The following is a 14,577-nucleotide window of genomic DNA, read 5'->3' as shown; positions in this document are numbered from 1 at the left end:
GGGGGGGGGGGGGGGGGGGGGGAGCGACGGGTCCGGGCGTATTTCACGCGGCCGAAAAACGGCGGCCGTCGTGCGCGAGCGCGTCGTTAAACGTCGAACGAAAATTTTATGAATTCCCTCCTGTAGTCGGAGGAATCCCGACGCCCGTGGGCCGCGTCGATGTTTCGACTTTCTTCGCCCAGCAACGGGTCTCCCTGCTCAGGAGAGAGTGAGAGGGAAAAGTAAGAGAAAAACGACCCAGACTACGTAGCTGATGCTCCTCGGGAATTCGTAGTTTGCGTTTTTCGGTACGAAAGCTTGCACTCGCGCGCGCGCGCGCGCGTGCGTGTACGATGGGCCCGGCGGTATAGTAATTTACGAGCGATCGTTCGTCGAATTCGCCGATGATATTTTGCCTCGCGGGCCAAGGCTCTTGACCGGTTGCTGCTCGCAGCTGCAATGTCGTATATTGCACCTCCGTCGATTTCGACACCTCCTGCGCCGTCGTCGATCTGCCACCGAAAGCATCGAATATTTCTGCGTTAATTATGATCCAGCCGTAAGTGGCAATCAGTGGCTGGCTGGCTGGCCCGGCCAGCTCGGCCGGGAAATTAAGAGTATCAGGAAGAAAGCTCGGATGGGTGTACTAACACAGGACGCGCACGTCGGGCGCGAATATTTTAACAACAGCCGTGCGGTATAACGCAGGCGTCTTTTAATGTCGATTAATAATCCCGCCTTAATTGGATAAATTATTTTCTGACACCCTAGTTATATAACTTATTCGGTCGCTCGCGCTCATCCGTGCGTCGTTCCCCTCACGAGTCGTCGCTGCTGCAATCCCGTGACGCGAACGAAATCGAAAGGCCGTAATAAGACGTCTCGTCTCGACCGGCCGATCAGTTTTAATAACTAACATGTCGAACTGTCATTCGGGCGTCACGTGAGGCCCAACGGGTCGGCCGCTGCCAGCTCGTTTATTCTTCCGCTGCGAATCCACCGGCCGCCGTCGGCCGTATATTTTATTCACACGCTACCCACGGCGAACATGCGATCCAGCGGATGCCGATCGCGATCTGTCGCGATGCAAATCGACGCGGAGGACGACGCAGAGGACGACGCTTCAAGCGGCGACCGATAATTTCCCAGCGTCACGACGAATCGATTAATTACGTGCACCTGCGGTCCCGCTGGGCTCCGGCCCTTTTCCTAAACCGCGAAAACGTCTAATCTGAAGATCATTAGCTCAGCGAGGTCAGTTTCGATGGCATGAACGCGTAGACAGGTGTGGGTCGACAGGTGGACGAGTCCTTTGAAAATTAAATCTAGCCCCGCCGGTCACGCACGCTAAACTGCCGGTCTCATTACGGTGTGTGTGTGTGTGTGTGTGTATAAGAACGCGCAGCCATATTCCAGCACCGAAAAGTTAATTAACCGCGGGATTAGTCGATTCTGGCGCACTTCTATAAATAACCGACAATGCGAGACTTCGAGATCGCCTCGGCGACGCATCGAGCGAGCTACCGCCGCCGCGAGGAGAAGGAGGAGGAGGAGGAGGAGGAGGAGGAGGAGGAGGATGTTAAGCCGAGCTAATCTATTCCGTTCCGTTGGAGCACTCGAAGGCGTCGACATGCACGGGATCGTCGTCGCGACTCCAGCGAGTTTTATAGTCACGATTTCTCCGCCACTTTACGGCTCGCGGTGCAGCGACGCATCGCTCGAACGCGTAACGTCCTTCGCGCGGAGTGCTTTATCCCTTTCGTTAAAAACGCTCTTTCTTCCCTGGGAGGATCTAGTCGCCGATGCCTCCTCCACCTCCTCCTCCTCCTCATCGCCGTCGTCGTCGTCGTCGTCATCGTCGTCGTCGTCGAGGCCGAGTGCCGTGCAGTCGAAGATTGTCCACTTGACAGTCCTCGGACAGCACTTGGAATACGCGACACTTAGCGAACGGAACACGGGGAAAGGCCGGGGAACGCGCAGATCGGCGGGGCGAAGGAGAGAGGGTAACGGGGGAAGATGACTGTAAGAGATAGACGGAAAGAGCGAGAAAGGGGAGACCAGGAGCTCGCGCGCAGAGATGGGGCGGTTGCATGGAGCGCACAGTGTCGCGCATTTAGATAATGCGTATGTTCTCTCAGAGCTCTCCTCCTCCGCCGCCGCACCACCGTCACTCCCTCTTCCCCCTGCTATTTCTCCTGTGCTTCTCCTCTTCTCTGGCCCCCTCTCGCCCGTTCTCCTGTGATCCCGCCGTATCCCTATCTCTTTTCGCACTTCACCGGCCTCCGGCTCGTGTAAAAGCCTGAAGCATGCATCCTTTTATCCTCTTGTAACTTTGGTGCCTCCGCACTTTTCGTTATAGCTGGCTGTACGCGCGCGCGGGAACCGTGTGACGCCATAACGCCGCTGCCATTAACAGGCCGTAATTGCGACGCCGAAACGCCGCTGTGAAACGCGGCCGCGTTACAGTATATCCGGCTTCTCTCCGCTCTCTGTGTCAAGAAGTCGTGTCTCTTCTCCCTCTCTCTCTCGCTCTCTCTTTCTCTTCAGCGAAGATCTGTTCGCGTCGCTGATGCCGCCGCCGATCCAGCCGAGCGAAAATAACTGACCGACGATCGGCGAAATTCGATCTGTATGTACTAGGATGGACGGGTCAACGCGCAATCACGCATGTAGTAACAGCAATATTCAGTAGCGGTGCTGTACAACTTTCTGGTCGCTCGCGCGCGTCTCGCTGCCGCGTGAGCCCGCTTCTTATTTTACGCGCGCTTCCCGGCCGAGTCACGGTCTCAACCTATAAGCCGAGTTCCCCGACGTTGTCTTCAAAGTTGGCCGCCTTGTTACTTCGAGGGAGCGACCTCGGTGAACGGCACGATTTACGACGGGTAATTACCAGCGGCCAGTAGTCTCTACACTCTAGGGCCCAGGCTTGTATATATCAGCGCTCCGCGGAGCGCGCGGACGCAGCAAGCCGCGGCGGCGGCGGCGGCGGCGGTGGAGGCGGTGGTGGTGGCGGCGGTGGCGATGGTCGGCCGGCGCCGTGGCCGTTCTCGCTCAGGAATATCGCTCTTGGCTCGCGGCAGCGATTTCATTGTTAGACGATGGCGAGATCATCGATTGCGCGACGACTTTGAGTACGCACTTTGCATATCGCGCTCTCGAGACTCGCCGCTGACTGCTCGTCACTGGTTGCAAGTAGGTTGCGCGAGTTAAAGTGACGCCTGTGGAAATGTACGGGGCGACATGTCCGCTAATGTGACTAGGCATCGATACACATCGAGCCCCGGGGTTATTTAGCGAACACGGAGAGAGAATAGAGAACGTGCGAGATATTAATCTGGCATGATTTCACGGGCATTGTTGCGTACGCGAAATGCACGACGGTGCGCCAACGCGACTGCTGGACGACGAAGTACCGAGTCTGCGTGTTTTTTCATCTATTTCCACGGACTTTTCGGGCCTGTCCCGGAATTGCCGTCATGCGCGCGGTCCAGAGTGACCAACATCTAACGTCGGATTAATCCGTGATCGTCGGAGTGCGGCTTCTCTGCGCGAAACACAGAGCGCGCGGCACGCGAAATCGAATTACAAGTATGAACAGTGCAATTACACGTATTTCCATTATCACGTCGCGCCGAAGGGCGACATCAAACAATGCGAAAATCGAGTTCCGTGCCAGTGCGAGCGCCGTGCCGAGAGAACGCCACGCGGACGGGCACGGCTAGCAGCGCGCACCGGCCGCGCAAAGTACAATGCCTCGAAACGGCGCGGCACGGCGGCGACGACTCGTCGTGGGCGTATTATTGTAGCTCCGGCTTCTGTTCGTATAGGAGCGGCAACCGTCGCGCGCGCTATCCGCACCCGGAGAACAACGCGCACTCCGTAGGAGTTTATGCTCTCTTGGACGCGCGCGCGCGCCAGAGAGAGAGAGAGAGAGAGAGAGAGAGCGAGCGAACGAGCTCGTTGTGTGTCGTCGTCGTTGGGTACCGAGGGCATACACTTTCACGTAATTGCATTTCGCTCACCACACCCCGCTTCGCATAAGTCTCCCGCTCCGTGCGCGACCTCGACTCGCCTAGTGGCGATATCTGGGCTACGGTCCGCAATCAACACGAAACCGAGCGCGAGCAGAGAGAGTGAGAGAGAGAGAGAGAGAGAGAGAAACAGCGCGTCAAAGATTCCCCGGCGTCATCCCGGGGATGCACGCGAGCTGAAGCGCTCCGTGACGATGAATCTCGGGAAGAGGGAACATTTGTCTCTTAGGTGAAGCGAGAGTGCGAACGAGTCGATTTGGTTATGGGGAATCCGCGCGAGTAGTGGTGCGCGAGTATCATGCAACCCGGCGCGAGATGTGTGCTACTTTCGTGCGGTATCGCGTGACTACGTTCGCGCTATCAGATGTTTTCGCAACAGTCGTGGCGAATTGAGCTTTCCACGGCAAAGTTCTTTCGTCCGTTCAGACGAGGTCAACTGTCTGTCCGTCTCTCCGGCAAGACCGAACGAGAATCTCCGATACCCCGAGGTAGCCCCACGTAGCCCTAATACGGCTTCTTCCTACATTGTTCGCCGCGGATGTTCACCTCGCTGAACCGTATCCGTTCAATTTCGCGGTATCCGCCCCTCCTCCCTCTCATTTGTCGTCGGCCTTGTCTAGGAGTGGCACCTGCCTCGCGATTTCTCATTGCGTAACACGGAAACTGGAGTGGATGAGGAGTGAGTGAGGAAGAGATGGCGAGTGGGTGGGTGGCGAAGAAGGAGAGCTCTCGGAGAGTAGCGAGAGACTCTACTCTTCTCTTGGTAGTCCCCCCTCCCTCTTTCTCTCTCTTTCTCAAGGCGAGTGTAGGTGTCTCGTTGTTTCCATGTGGGCCCTGAGTCGACTCCGAGGACTATTATTTGGTCCGAGGGTCGAGGGATTCGCGTTACGACCGAGAAAGAAGCGAGGAGGGGTCCCGTTAGCGAAGGGTCAAAACTCCTCCGCCCCTTTTCGGAGGATACCTCAGCGTTCCTCCCACTTCTCCCCGTGCCCATCGCCGTCCTTACCCGCGTAGCGCGTGGAAGAGGGACCGAGCGAGGTCCGTGCTTTCTCATCTTGTTCTCGAAGGCGAAGGCTGAAGGCCCCAAGGCAGGTATAATATAACCTCTTCCCATCGCCTCGGTATCCTTCTCTTTTTCTTCCTCTCTCCTCTCTCTCTCTCTCCCTCTCTTTCCCTTCCCCTGCCGCTCTCCTCCTCTTTCTCATCGTAGAGAGATCCGTCCTTCCTCCTCACACTTCGGCGCGTCTCCTCTCGCTCTTGCCTCTCCCCGCCTCACCCCCATCACCTCCTGCCCGCGCCCGTCTCTCCCCTCGGCTAGCCGAGAGGTTATTTATTACAGGTTTGGCGTTTATATTGGATTTACACAACTTAAATACCGAGCCCGACGCGCGCGGCATCAACATAAATATTGTATTTCCTGCGTCCACCCGGCTTGCGCCCGGGTACGCGCCGAGCGAGTTCCACACGACGCTTTTTCCCCGAATCCGCGATCGTAATCGGAGTCCCCCGGGCTCGCGGCGGGTCCGGGCCTTACGGTCGCTAAAATGACATACGATGTCTCCCGGTGCCCGGGGTGACGCCTCCTTAAAATCAACTTCCGTCTCCCGAATACCACGGGCAGTTAGTTACGCTCATGTGGTGGTCATTGAGATACGCGTCCCGCTCGTAAGAGATAAGTTCGGCAGCGCGGAGTCGTCGTAACTCCCGGCGAAGGAGATTATGCTGATTAGGCTATAAAATTCGTTTCTCTCTCTCTCTCTCTTTCCCTTTCTCCCCCCTCCCTTCCCCCTCTCTCTCTCTCTCTCTCTCTCTCAGGCAACGCAGAAGCGTGAAATATATCTGAGGCAGAGTCTCGTTTAATATTCGTTTGACTCGCGCATAATTTATTCCGTATACGCGCGTAACGAAGTTCCTGTTCGCGAGAACGCGACTATCCGCGCGCGTTCCTTAAAGGGCCGCCTCATAGTATATTCCGCGAGGCGACTCGCGTGGCTGCGATCCACGGGTCGGATCAGTTTTTGCGATAAGTGGTAACAACAACATCGCGCTGAGAGACGGAAGATGAAGAGGAGGAAGAAGAGAAAGAGGCGGCGGTGAGGAAGGCGGTGGAGAAGAGGGAGAGGAAAAGGAGGAAGATATGAGAGAGAGAGAAAGAAAGAGAGGAGACGCGGTGGAGAAACCGCTTTCGTTGCCGCGCCAACTGCGCCGCGCGGCAATTGCCGCGTGCGCGCGTTTAGTGCGCAAAGCAGCCGGCGTATCGCAATCGCTCGCCTCCTTATCTAGAGACGGCGGCAAGCGTGTGTAGGCATTCATCCATCATCCAGTAGCGTGGAAAAGCGCTCGTGTTCGTGCCGTGCCGCGCTACGCCGCGCCACACGTTCGCGTCGCACGAGAGTAATGCCACTTTCGATTCGTACAAGAAGCTTTCCCGAGTGCTTCGAGACGCATACCTCAATGCAAATGATACAGAGAAAGATTAATGAGGACGGTGAAAAACCGCGTGCACACATTGTTGCACCAAAGTATCTAAAGTATCTCTCGGCTTTCTCTCGATCGGATCTGACTTGTCGAATTTGGGACTGGTTATGCACTGATAGGGACAGCGATATCGCTGTAATTGCGTTTATGGAGGTTAATTCCTACATTCCTGCTTTTATCTTCAACGTCCGTAGAATATCTTCGCGATTAAATCGTGAAGCCTGGCCGCACTGTATAATTGAGCGCCGCGTCGCCGTCTGGTCAGCTGATCGTCGGCGATACTTCGCCATGGAGGCTGCATCGACACACGAGGTTTGCGCACGCGGACCGCCTTTTCTGCGTCCGTCTCTCCGCGCAGGACGAGCCGTGCTGTGCGTCGTGGTATTCTCCCAATTTCGCGCGCCCACGCCTCATATCTCCTCTCCTCGCCACCTCGCCTCCTCGTCTGGTCTCGTCTCGTCTCGTCGAGGCTACTCGCCTCTCTCGGCGCAGCGAGGCGTCTCGCGATTACGCGAAGCACCGCAGCGCCGGCGAAGCTCTAGCACGACCCACTTGAATCCAACGAGAATCCGATCTGGCGCTGTACGTGCGAACAACTGTGTGCCACGTATTATGTATCCATACTCGCTGTGTTATGTATCTTTGCATGTCGGTCCCGAACGCGTTGCTCGCGAAATGCCGAGAAAATCGCAGACGCGTCTCTGGCAAATAGGATATGCCTGGTGTACGCGTTTCGGTCGCTCACAGTCCGACGAAGCTCGAGTAAAACCGGCATTTGTTTACTTATCGGGCCGTTAACGTGGTGTTACGTGTTTCGATAAACTGTTACGAAGCGGAGACGCCCACGTAGCCGCGCTTGTTGCGCGTCAGGCCCACAGCCGGAGACTGTTGAAGAGGACGCGTTTGGCGAGCACTTAACGACGGCGAATGCTCTCGTATCTCGTACTTTCGACGTGCAACAACGCGCACATCCTACACCGAATATGATCCCCGATTCATGCGCTCGAAATTTCTCTCCGTTTGCGATAGAATACGTGCGATTTCCGCGCACGAGTGTCCCCCTAAAGCCCCATCGCACGTGAAATGACATAATTACATATGCATAGCATAAAACCGTATGGACTAATGAGCATCGAGTATTGAGTATCAAGCATCAATATGGCGACTTGATACCAGCTATGTCATTTTATGTGTGATGGGCTTAACGCGCAGCGCAATCGGATTTTACGCGAAACGATTGGCTCCGATGAGAATAATAGATAGATAGACAGACAGATAGATAAATAGATAGATAAAGAGAAAGAGAGGGAGAAAGAGGTGGAAGTGGCGCATCTATGCGCCTCTGACTGGGTGAATTGAATTAGGTGCGCGTCGCGAATCGAGAGAAAGATAGCGAAGCAGCAGCGACGGCTGCGACGGCGTTTACGACGGAGGACGGGTCCGCGAAGCGCATAACGGGCTGCACACGCCGCATAATACGTCCCTGCCTGCCGTGCAAAGCCGCAGAGAGCGCAGCCAGCGATGCCGCCGCGCACCCAACGCGGCAACATTGTAACAGAGAGGAGTACGAGGAGAGATAGGGAGACGCGCGCGGTCGGCGGTGGAGATGAGAGAGGAGAGGAGAGGAATGGGAGAAAAGGAGAGACGGCATCGGAGAGAAGAGAGTAACGTACAGAGAAATATGGTTAGAGAGACCGCGAGGAGGATGGCCGGAGCGAAGAGGAGCGAGGAGGATAAAGAGGCCGAGAAAGAGGCAGAAGGAAGGAGGAAGAGAGAGAAAGAAAGAAAGAAAGAAAGAGAGAGAGAGGGAGGACGCGCGCGCGTTCGCACGTGTGTGTCTGTGCATTCGGGCATACGTGGTGCGCGTTGGTGCGCGCCGTGCGTACATATGCGTATGCACGCGTGCACGTGTGTGGGTATAGTGGGTGTCGCCTCTGTTGCCGCCGACGTCGCTGCCGTTCCTCGTTACCGACGCGGTTGCTGGACGCCCTCCACCAGCCCTCACGACATGATCTATCAGCCTTGTCTACTACTACGCTCTCTCCCTCTTCTCGCCCCGCCGCGTTCTCTCTTTGTCCGCGCCTCGTCTCCTCGATCCTCGATCGCCGATGCGCTCCGCATCTTCTTCGCGTCGTCGTCGTCGTCGTCGTCGTCATCGTCGTCGTCGTCTTCGTCTTCGTCATCGTCGTCGTCGTGCCTGAGCCGCCGTGCGCCGCACGCTGCGCTTCGCCAGGGACAACGAGGAAGAGAGCGTGGTGTGTGCGTGAGTATGTGCGCGCCGCTTTTCTCGACGCGCGGGGGAATGGATCTCGCGAGAGAAGATTAATGAGGAACCGCGTTAGTCTCGCTGAATTATTTCGCGAGATTCGCGTATCCACTTATGAGGGCCGCTCCCGGCTGATTTTTGTCCCTCGAAATAGGACGCGCATTCGTTACACTCCGCGAGAAGATCAGAATATGAGATGGGAGGAAAAAAGGGGCTGCGCTCGCCTCGCACCTCTCAAGAGAGTCGAATCGCACAACTGTGTAACGATAAAAATCACTTTTTCTTCCTTTTCTTTCTGCTCGGAATTCAGATCGAAATTGACTACGTAATTTCGATGAGTCGAAATTCCGATGGTGTAGGCGAACGAAAGTGCACCTTGTGTTCTCTCGTAACAACTCGAACGACTCGATCTTCATCTTCGCATCGTCAAAAAAGTGCCCCATCGAGATTACACCGGCTTAAATCTTGATCCCCCGACATTTCCGTCACCGAGACATGCGCGCTCGCAGGCGAGCGATCATCGTTGAGACGCTCCTCGAAGAGACGGCGCGCGTTCGATTCTTCTCGAACAAATGCACCCGTAAACAAAAGGAGGGAACAACTCGCTGAATCACGTTCGTCTGGTCCATTGGAACGGCAGGCGACGGGCTCGCGAAAACGTCAGCACGGCCCTGCATCGTTCCTCCCCCGCCGCCCTACCCCGACCTTCCGTCCTTCTCGGTCTCCCCTGCCTCCATCTCCTCCACCGCCTCCACCGCCGTCTCCTTCGTCCCTACGCCGAGAGAGCCGGTCCCCACCGGACGTGCCAGTCAGTGGCTCTCATTCCAAGAGCGCGACGTCGCTCTCCTCTCGAGGAGTAGAGGACGGCGACGCCGTCGCGTGGCACCATAGCGGAGAGATCTCGAGACCACGAGGCTGCTCGTGTCACGTGCCGGCACGAACTCGTTAACTGCTCTAACGATCGGGATTCCACGTGGCCGTCGCCGCCGCCACCGCCGTCACCGCCGCCGCCGCCGACGTGGTCTTCGCCGATAATTGGCGGCGGGTCGCCGGCCAAATTGCCGCTTTTTCGATATTATATGGGCGCGCCCTTCTCGCGACGCGCCGCATCGAGAGGGCGGATTATCAATGCACGACGTGCGAGGAAAAGTTATTGCCTTGTCCGGCCGGCCAACCGATCGATCGATCGCCGCGACCGAGGACCGGCGGCGCTTTCAAGGACCTCTCCTGTGCTCGTGCCGTGTTCTCTGCGCGAAATCGACGGTTCTCTCCGTTTCCGCGGGACGTCACGCGCGCGCGGTATTCCCCGGAGGACCGGTCGCAGCGCGTCGTCTGTCGTTAGGTGTGGTTAACTGAGTCTTCGTTCGATAGTCGGTGGAAGGCCGTGTGCAATGCGTCACTTAACGAACCAATATTCGCCTTTTTACATTCATTTTACTCAGTGTCGCACATTTTTGTATAGATATATACGACCAATGTTTTCACGTGTCACGCTGAATTGCCAAGGTACCTCCGATAGTACCCGATAGCTACCCGATAGGAAACATAGGGAAACGTTGATAGTATCTCTTATCAGTTTCGATGGACTTTAAATATATTATCAGTTTCGATAGACTTTAAATATATTGTAAAATGTTATTTTATAAAATTTGTAAAGAAAATACGAGGTGAGAGTGAATAAAATACTCGAAATTATCGGAAAATTTAAATATATCACTGTATAAATAATACAAAGTACTCTTTCATACATATGGTTCTCACAATTTTCGCCAAAAATTAAATATTGCAATTGTTTTCAAGAGGTTGTTTCAACTTCTAAACGTACAGATAAACATAAGAAACTAAATAGGGTGACCTAGTCATATGTAGTCATAGTTAGAACAAAACCTGATGATCCCTGATTGGTCTACATCCTGTCCGTCACTTAGGAATGACGTGAGTGCGAGTAAGAGAGAAGCTCTAAAACCGAAATGACGAAGCACGCTGCAGCTTCTCTCTCTCACTCACTCACTCACTCACTCACTCACTTGCTCCCTATAAATGGCGGACAATGTCCCAATTCTGATTTGAGGAACTCGAGGGGGGGACCTGCTCAGTAATTGACACCATCCAGTGAATGAACAGTTTACAGTATTCATTAAACACCAAGATATGTGGCGCACTTTATGATCTAAGTGACTAACTAAAGATAACTCACAAGTTATGTGATTATGTCAAACCTGACCTCGCCTGCTCAAATATTGGTTTGGTGCTTAAGTGTTCATTTACTGGACTGGTCCACCCTACGAGTCTTATATTCCGCTGCTGTCCGACATATCCACACAAATCAGTTGGGGACCTTTTGACGGTTCCCTCGTGAGAGCACCCTGACACCGTCTTGTTTACGAATGTCTCTGGACGCATCGCGGCACATACGCGTGTGTACGTCCGTGGTGGACACGGCACGTGAGCTCGCTCGGGAAGCGCACGTGCTTATCAGACGCGGATCTGACATGAGCGGTGAACGTGTGCCGCGGAACGCGTTATTATCGTATCATTTGGCTCACCGACGCCCACGCGACTTTAGACACATATCGATTACCCGGGATTACGCGGGAAAAGGTATCGCGCTGAAGATCTCAGGGCGTTACTGATAGCGCGCTCGCCGTGCGCATTATCCAAACGCGCGCGCGCGCACACTACCGTCGCCGTCGTCGTTGCCGTATCGGGCCAGGCCGCGTAGACGCGCATATTACATATGCAAGACGCATAAATCTCGCGAGCGAGGTAACCGCGCGGCCGATGCAACATGCGTGACTAAAGCCAGCTGCGCGAAGGAAATTCCTCGCGTGCTTTTCCGGCGAGCCGTCGTGGTGTATTGGCGGTTGAGCAGGACGAGTATAAAGGTGTCGATACCGTATCGAACACTTTATTTAATCGCCTCGAGGATTTATGGCGGTTTCGCGTTAAGTAGTACTCCGTAAGAAGAACCTGGCTGGCGGTTCGCGAGCTATTGGGGGGGGGGGAAACACGTAGAAAATAGCCGTGCCGCGATCGGTGTACGTGTATGAACGCAACACCGGCGCTCAAACACTCCTCTACATGGCGCCCGTAAAGCGCGGCGAAATCTATGCGCAGGCCTGCGTTAATTCTTAATGCTTAATCAGTGCACCTTATCGCATACCTTCGCTCTCCAGGCGCGCCCATTCACTCCGTCTTTCTCCCGCCAGTCTCTCTCCCACCCACCCACCCATCCACCCACCTTCTATCATCGCGAGGCTGGCAGGCATACCTTGTAAATAGAGGAAACGCGTTTGCCGCCTATCTGGCATCAAAGACGCCGACGCCGCGACGGTTTTATATACTTAATTTATGAACAATATACATTCGCGTCGACCTACCTACATTCTGACACTTCTCTTTTTCTCTATCTTTCTCATCGGTATTCCTTTCGCTCTCATAGGCTACTGTAGTTTTCCTTTTCTTCTCTTTCCCTCACGCTTTCCTTCTTTCTCTCTCTTTCTCTTCCCCCTCCTCTCCGCCGACAAACACCTTTAAACCAGTGAAATCCACGATAAGCGGTTCTACGTTACCCTTATCAACCGTTGCACCGGTCGACGCGCTGCCACGACAGCAATTATCTTCTCCGTCTCTCGCGCTCGCGTATTTCTCTCTACGCGTGTTCCCAATTTGATTGCCGTACCGTAATTATGGAGCTTCTGCCGCGCTTTAGTCGCTTTCGCTGTCGTTATTGCGTTAGTTCATATTGCGCCCTATATATATCAGCCGCAACGAGCGCGGAAAGCGCCGGCTACGACGACGACGATGACGACGACGGCGGCATACTTATCGAGCCTCAAGTGCCGCGCACCGCGTCTCCTTTGTGACGGTAACTCAGTTTTCATCGAGTATCGGCGCGTTAGCGGATTTTCGGTCGCAGTAATCGAGTAACGGGACGCCACGGTACTTGACAAAAATCGAGTGAGGCGGTCGATCTGTGCCTTGCGCTCGATTGACCATGGAGTCGATGGACTCGTGGATCGTTCGTGTCTAGGAATGTTGGTGATTCTATCATACGAAGATCGCATGGTGTGTGTACATACAAGGTGTCCTATACTAACCGCCAAATACGGAAATAGCCGATAGTAGAAGTCAAACCGAGACAAAAAGTTCTTTGTCACTTTTTAATACGAACAATAATTAGCGAGTTATTAATTAATTAATTGTAATGCGTGGCCCGCTCCAACTGACGGAGTACACGTGGTGCTGCGCGCCGAAAAAGTGCTATTCTGATTGGTGGGAGGAGAAGGCCCGCTAATCAGAATATCAAAGCTAATCTAAGAGGCGGGAGTTTGCATTTTTTCGGCATGCAGCGCTACTTGTGCCAATGGGAGAGCGTGCTAAACGTCAAACTTAATTAATAATTCGTTAACTATTGCTTACATCAAAAAGTAAGTAAAGGACTTTTGGCCTTGGATTTACTTCTACTACCTGCTTTCCAATATTTGGCTTTCGGTGTAGGACACTGTGTATACACAGCGGCAGCCGGACATTGTACGCACGCTGATGCGCGATGTGAAGGAATTCTCGTTCAATCGTAAACCTTACTCGTCAGTCGAATTAATTACTCTCGCGTTCTCTTTCTCTCTCCCCCCCCCCTCTCCCCCTCTCGTCGTGACTTCTCGTCGAAACGAAAATCGGCCGGAAATTAAACTTCCTGCGCAGATCAATTCCAACTGTGGCAAATTAAGGGATAGCCGTATTCCTAAGGATAATTACAACCGCCCCGTGCGAATCGCCAGGCGGAAAAAGCGGCTCGTGCTCTCTCGTGGCCGCTCGCGAGCGAGCGAGCGTGCGACGTGATTTTTCGTCGTCGCTCTCGGCGGTGTAACGAACGGCAATCGCGTTAAATCGTTACGCCGCGCGTTTCCGCGAAAGGACGTCGGCGCTGATTAACGATTCGATCAGCGACACCATTTGGTACGCGCGCGTGCTCGTCGTCGCCCGAAATGTCCATAAATTTTTATCCGCAACGCCAACACGCGCGAGAGCACGAACGTGCACTGCGAACAGACGCTCCCTTTCTCTCTCTTTCTATCCCTCTCTCTGCCTCGTGCTCTCGCTCGGCCTCTCTCCCTCGTCTCCTCTGGATTCACGCTCGAATCACGGCGAAATCAATTTCGCGGCGTTAATTAGCATCGGCCGATATAACGCGCGCTGCTGCATCGGGTTTAATTGCCGCTCGCATAATTTTTCGAGCGCGGGTAAACGGATTCCGCCGGTAGCGAGTCGCCTCGTTATAAAAATTCCCGGCGCGCCGATAACACGCCGTCCTACGCCGCTGGCTTTTATCGAGGCTAACTGGCGTTTTGGCGCGTTTTATTATATCGTGTAATGAGTCCCTGCGCCTCTTTTCTCTCCTCTCTCTCTCTCTCTCTCTCTCTGTCCTTCTCGTCGCGTTGTGCCCCGCATTTCGAAGGGACGCCCCAGCGTAAGCCTCGTGAAGACGAGGGGGGCAAAGCGGCTCCCCCGTAATGACCGCGATAAAATATGACGCGCCTCGCGCACTCTCGACTGGTTCGACCCGCAGGCCTTTATATACACGGTGCGAGTAAATAATCCGCGCGCGAGAATACCTCCGTGTCCGCGGTTTCTCGGAGCGATTTATCGATTTGATCAATTTCCCCTCGACGCGAATTTTACGATACCGCTCGCGAAGACGTCTGCAAGACGCAGAAGGACCTCTGCACGGAAACGAGTGTGTAAGCGAGGTAAGGTGTAAGCGATTGGATCTCTCGCTTGTTCATTTCGAACTCCACGAAAGTGGCACGAGTTTGAGGGAGG

General features: G+C 54.4%; 1 protein-coding gene across 2 annotated transcripts in view; it reads left to right on the top strand.

The window, feature by feature from the left end:
• LOC116847117 (protein pangolin, isoforms A/H/I/S-like) overlaps positions 1 to 14,577 on the top strand; it is a 174,129-nt gene that overhangs the window by 83,609 nt on the left and 75,943 nt on the right. The gene's annotated exons all lie outside the window — the stretch shown is intronic.

This window comes from Odontomachus brunneus, unplaced genomic scaffold (genome assembly GCF_010583005.1).
Source record: "Odontomachus brunneus isolate Ranch 3 - 2012 unplaced genomic scaffold, Obru_v1 Obru_scaffold_074, whole genome shotgun sequence".
In the NCBI taxonomy this organism is placed as follows: domain Eukaryota; kingdom Metazoa; phylum Arthropoda; class Insecta; order Hymenoptera; family Formicidae; genus Odontomachus; species Odontomachus brunneus.
The sequence above is the reverse complement of the archived record's forward strand: the minus strand, read 5'-3'. Positions and strand labels throughout refer to the sequence as shown.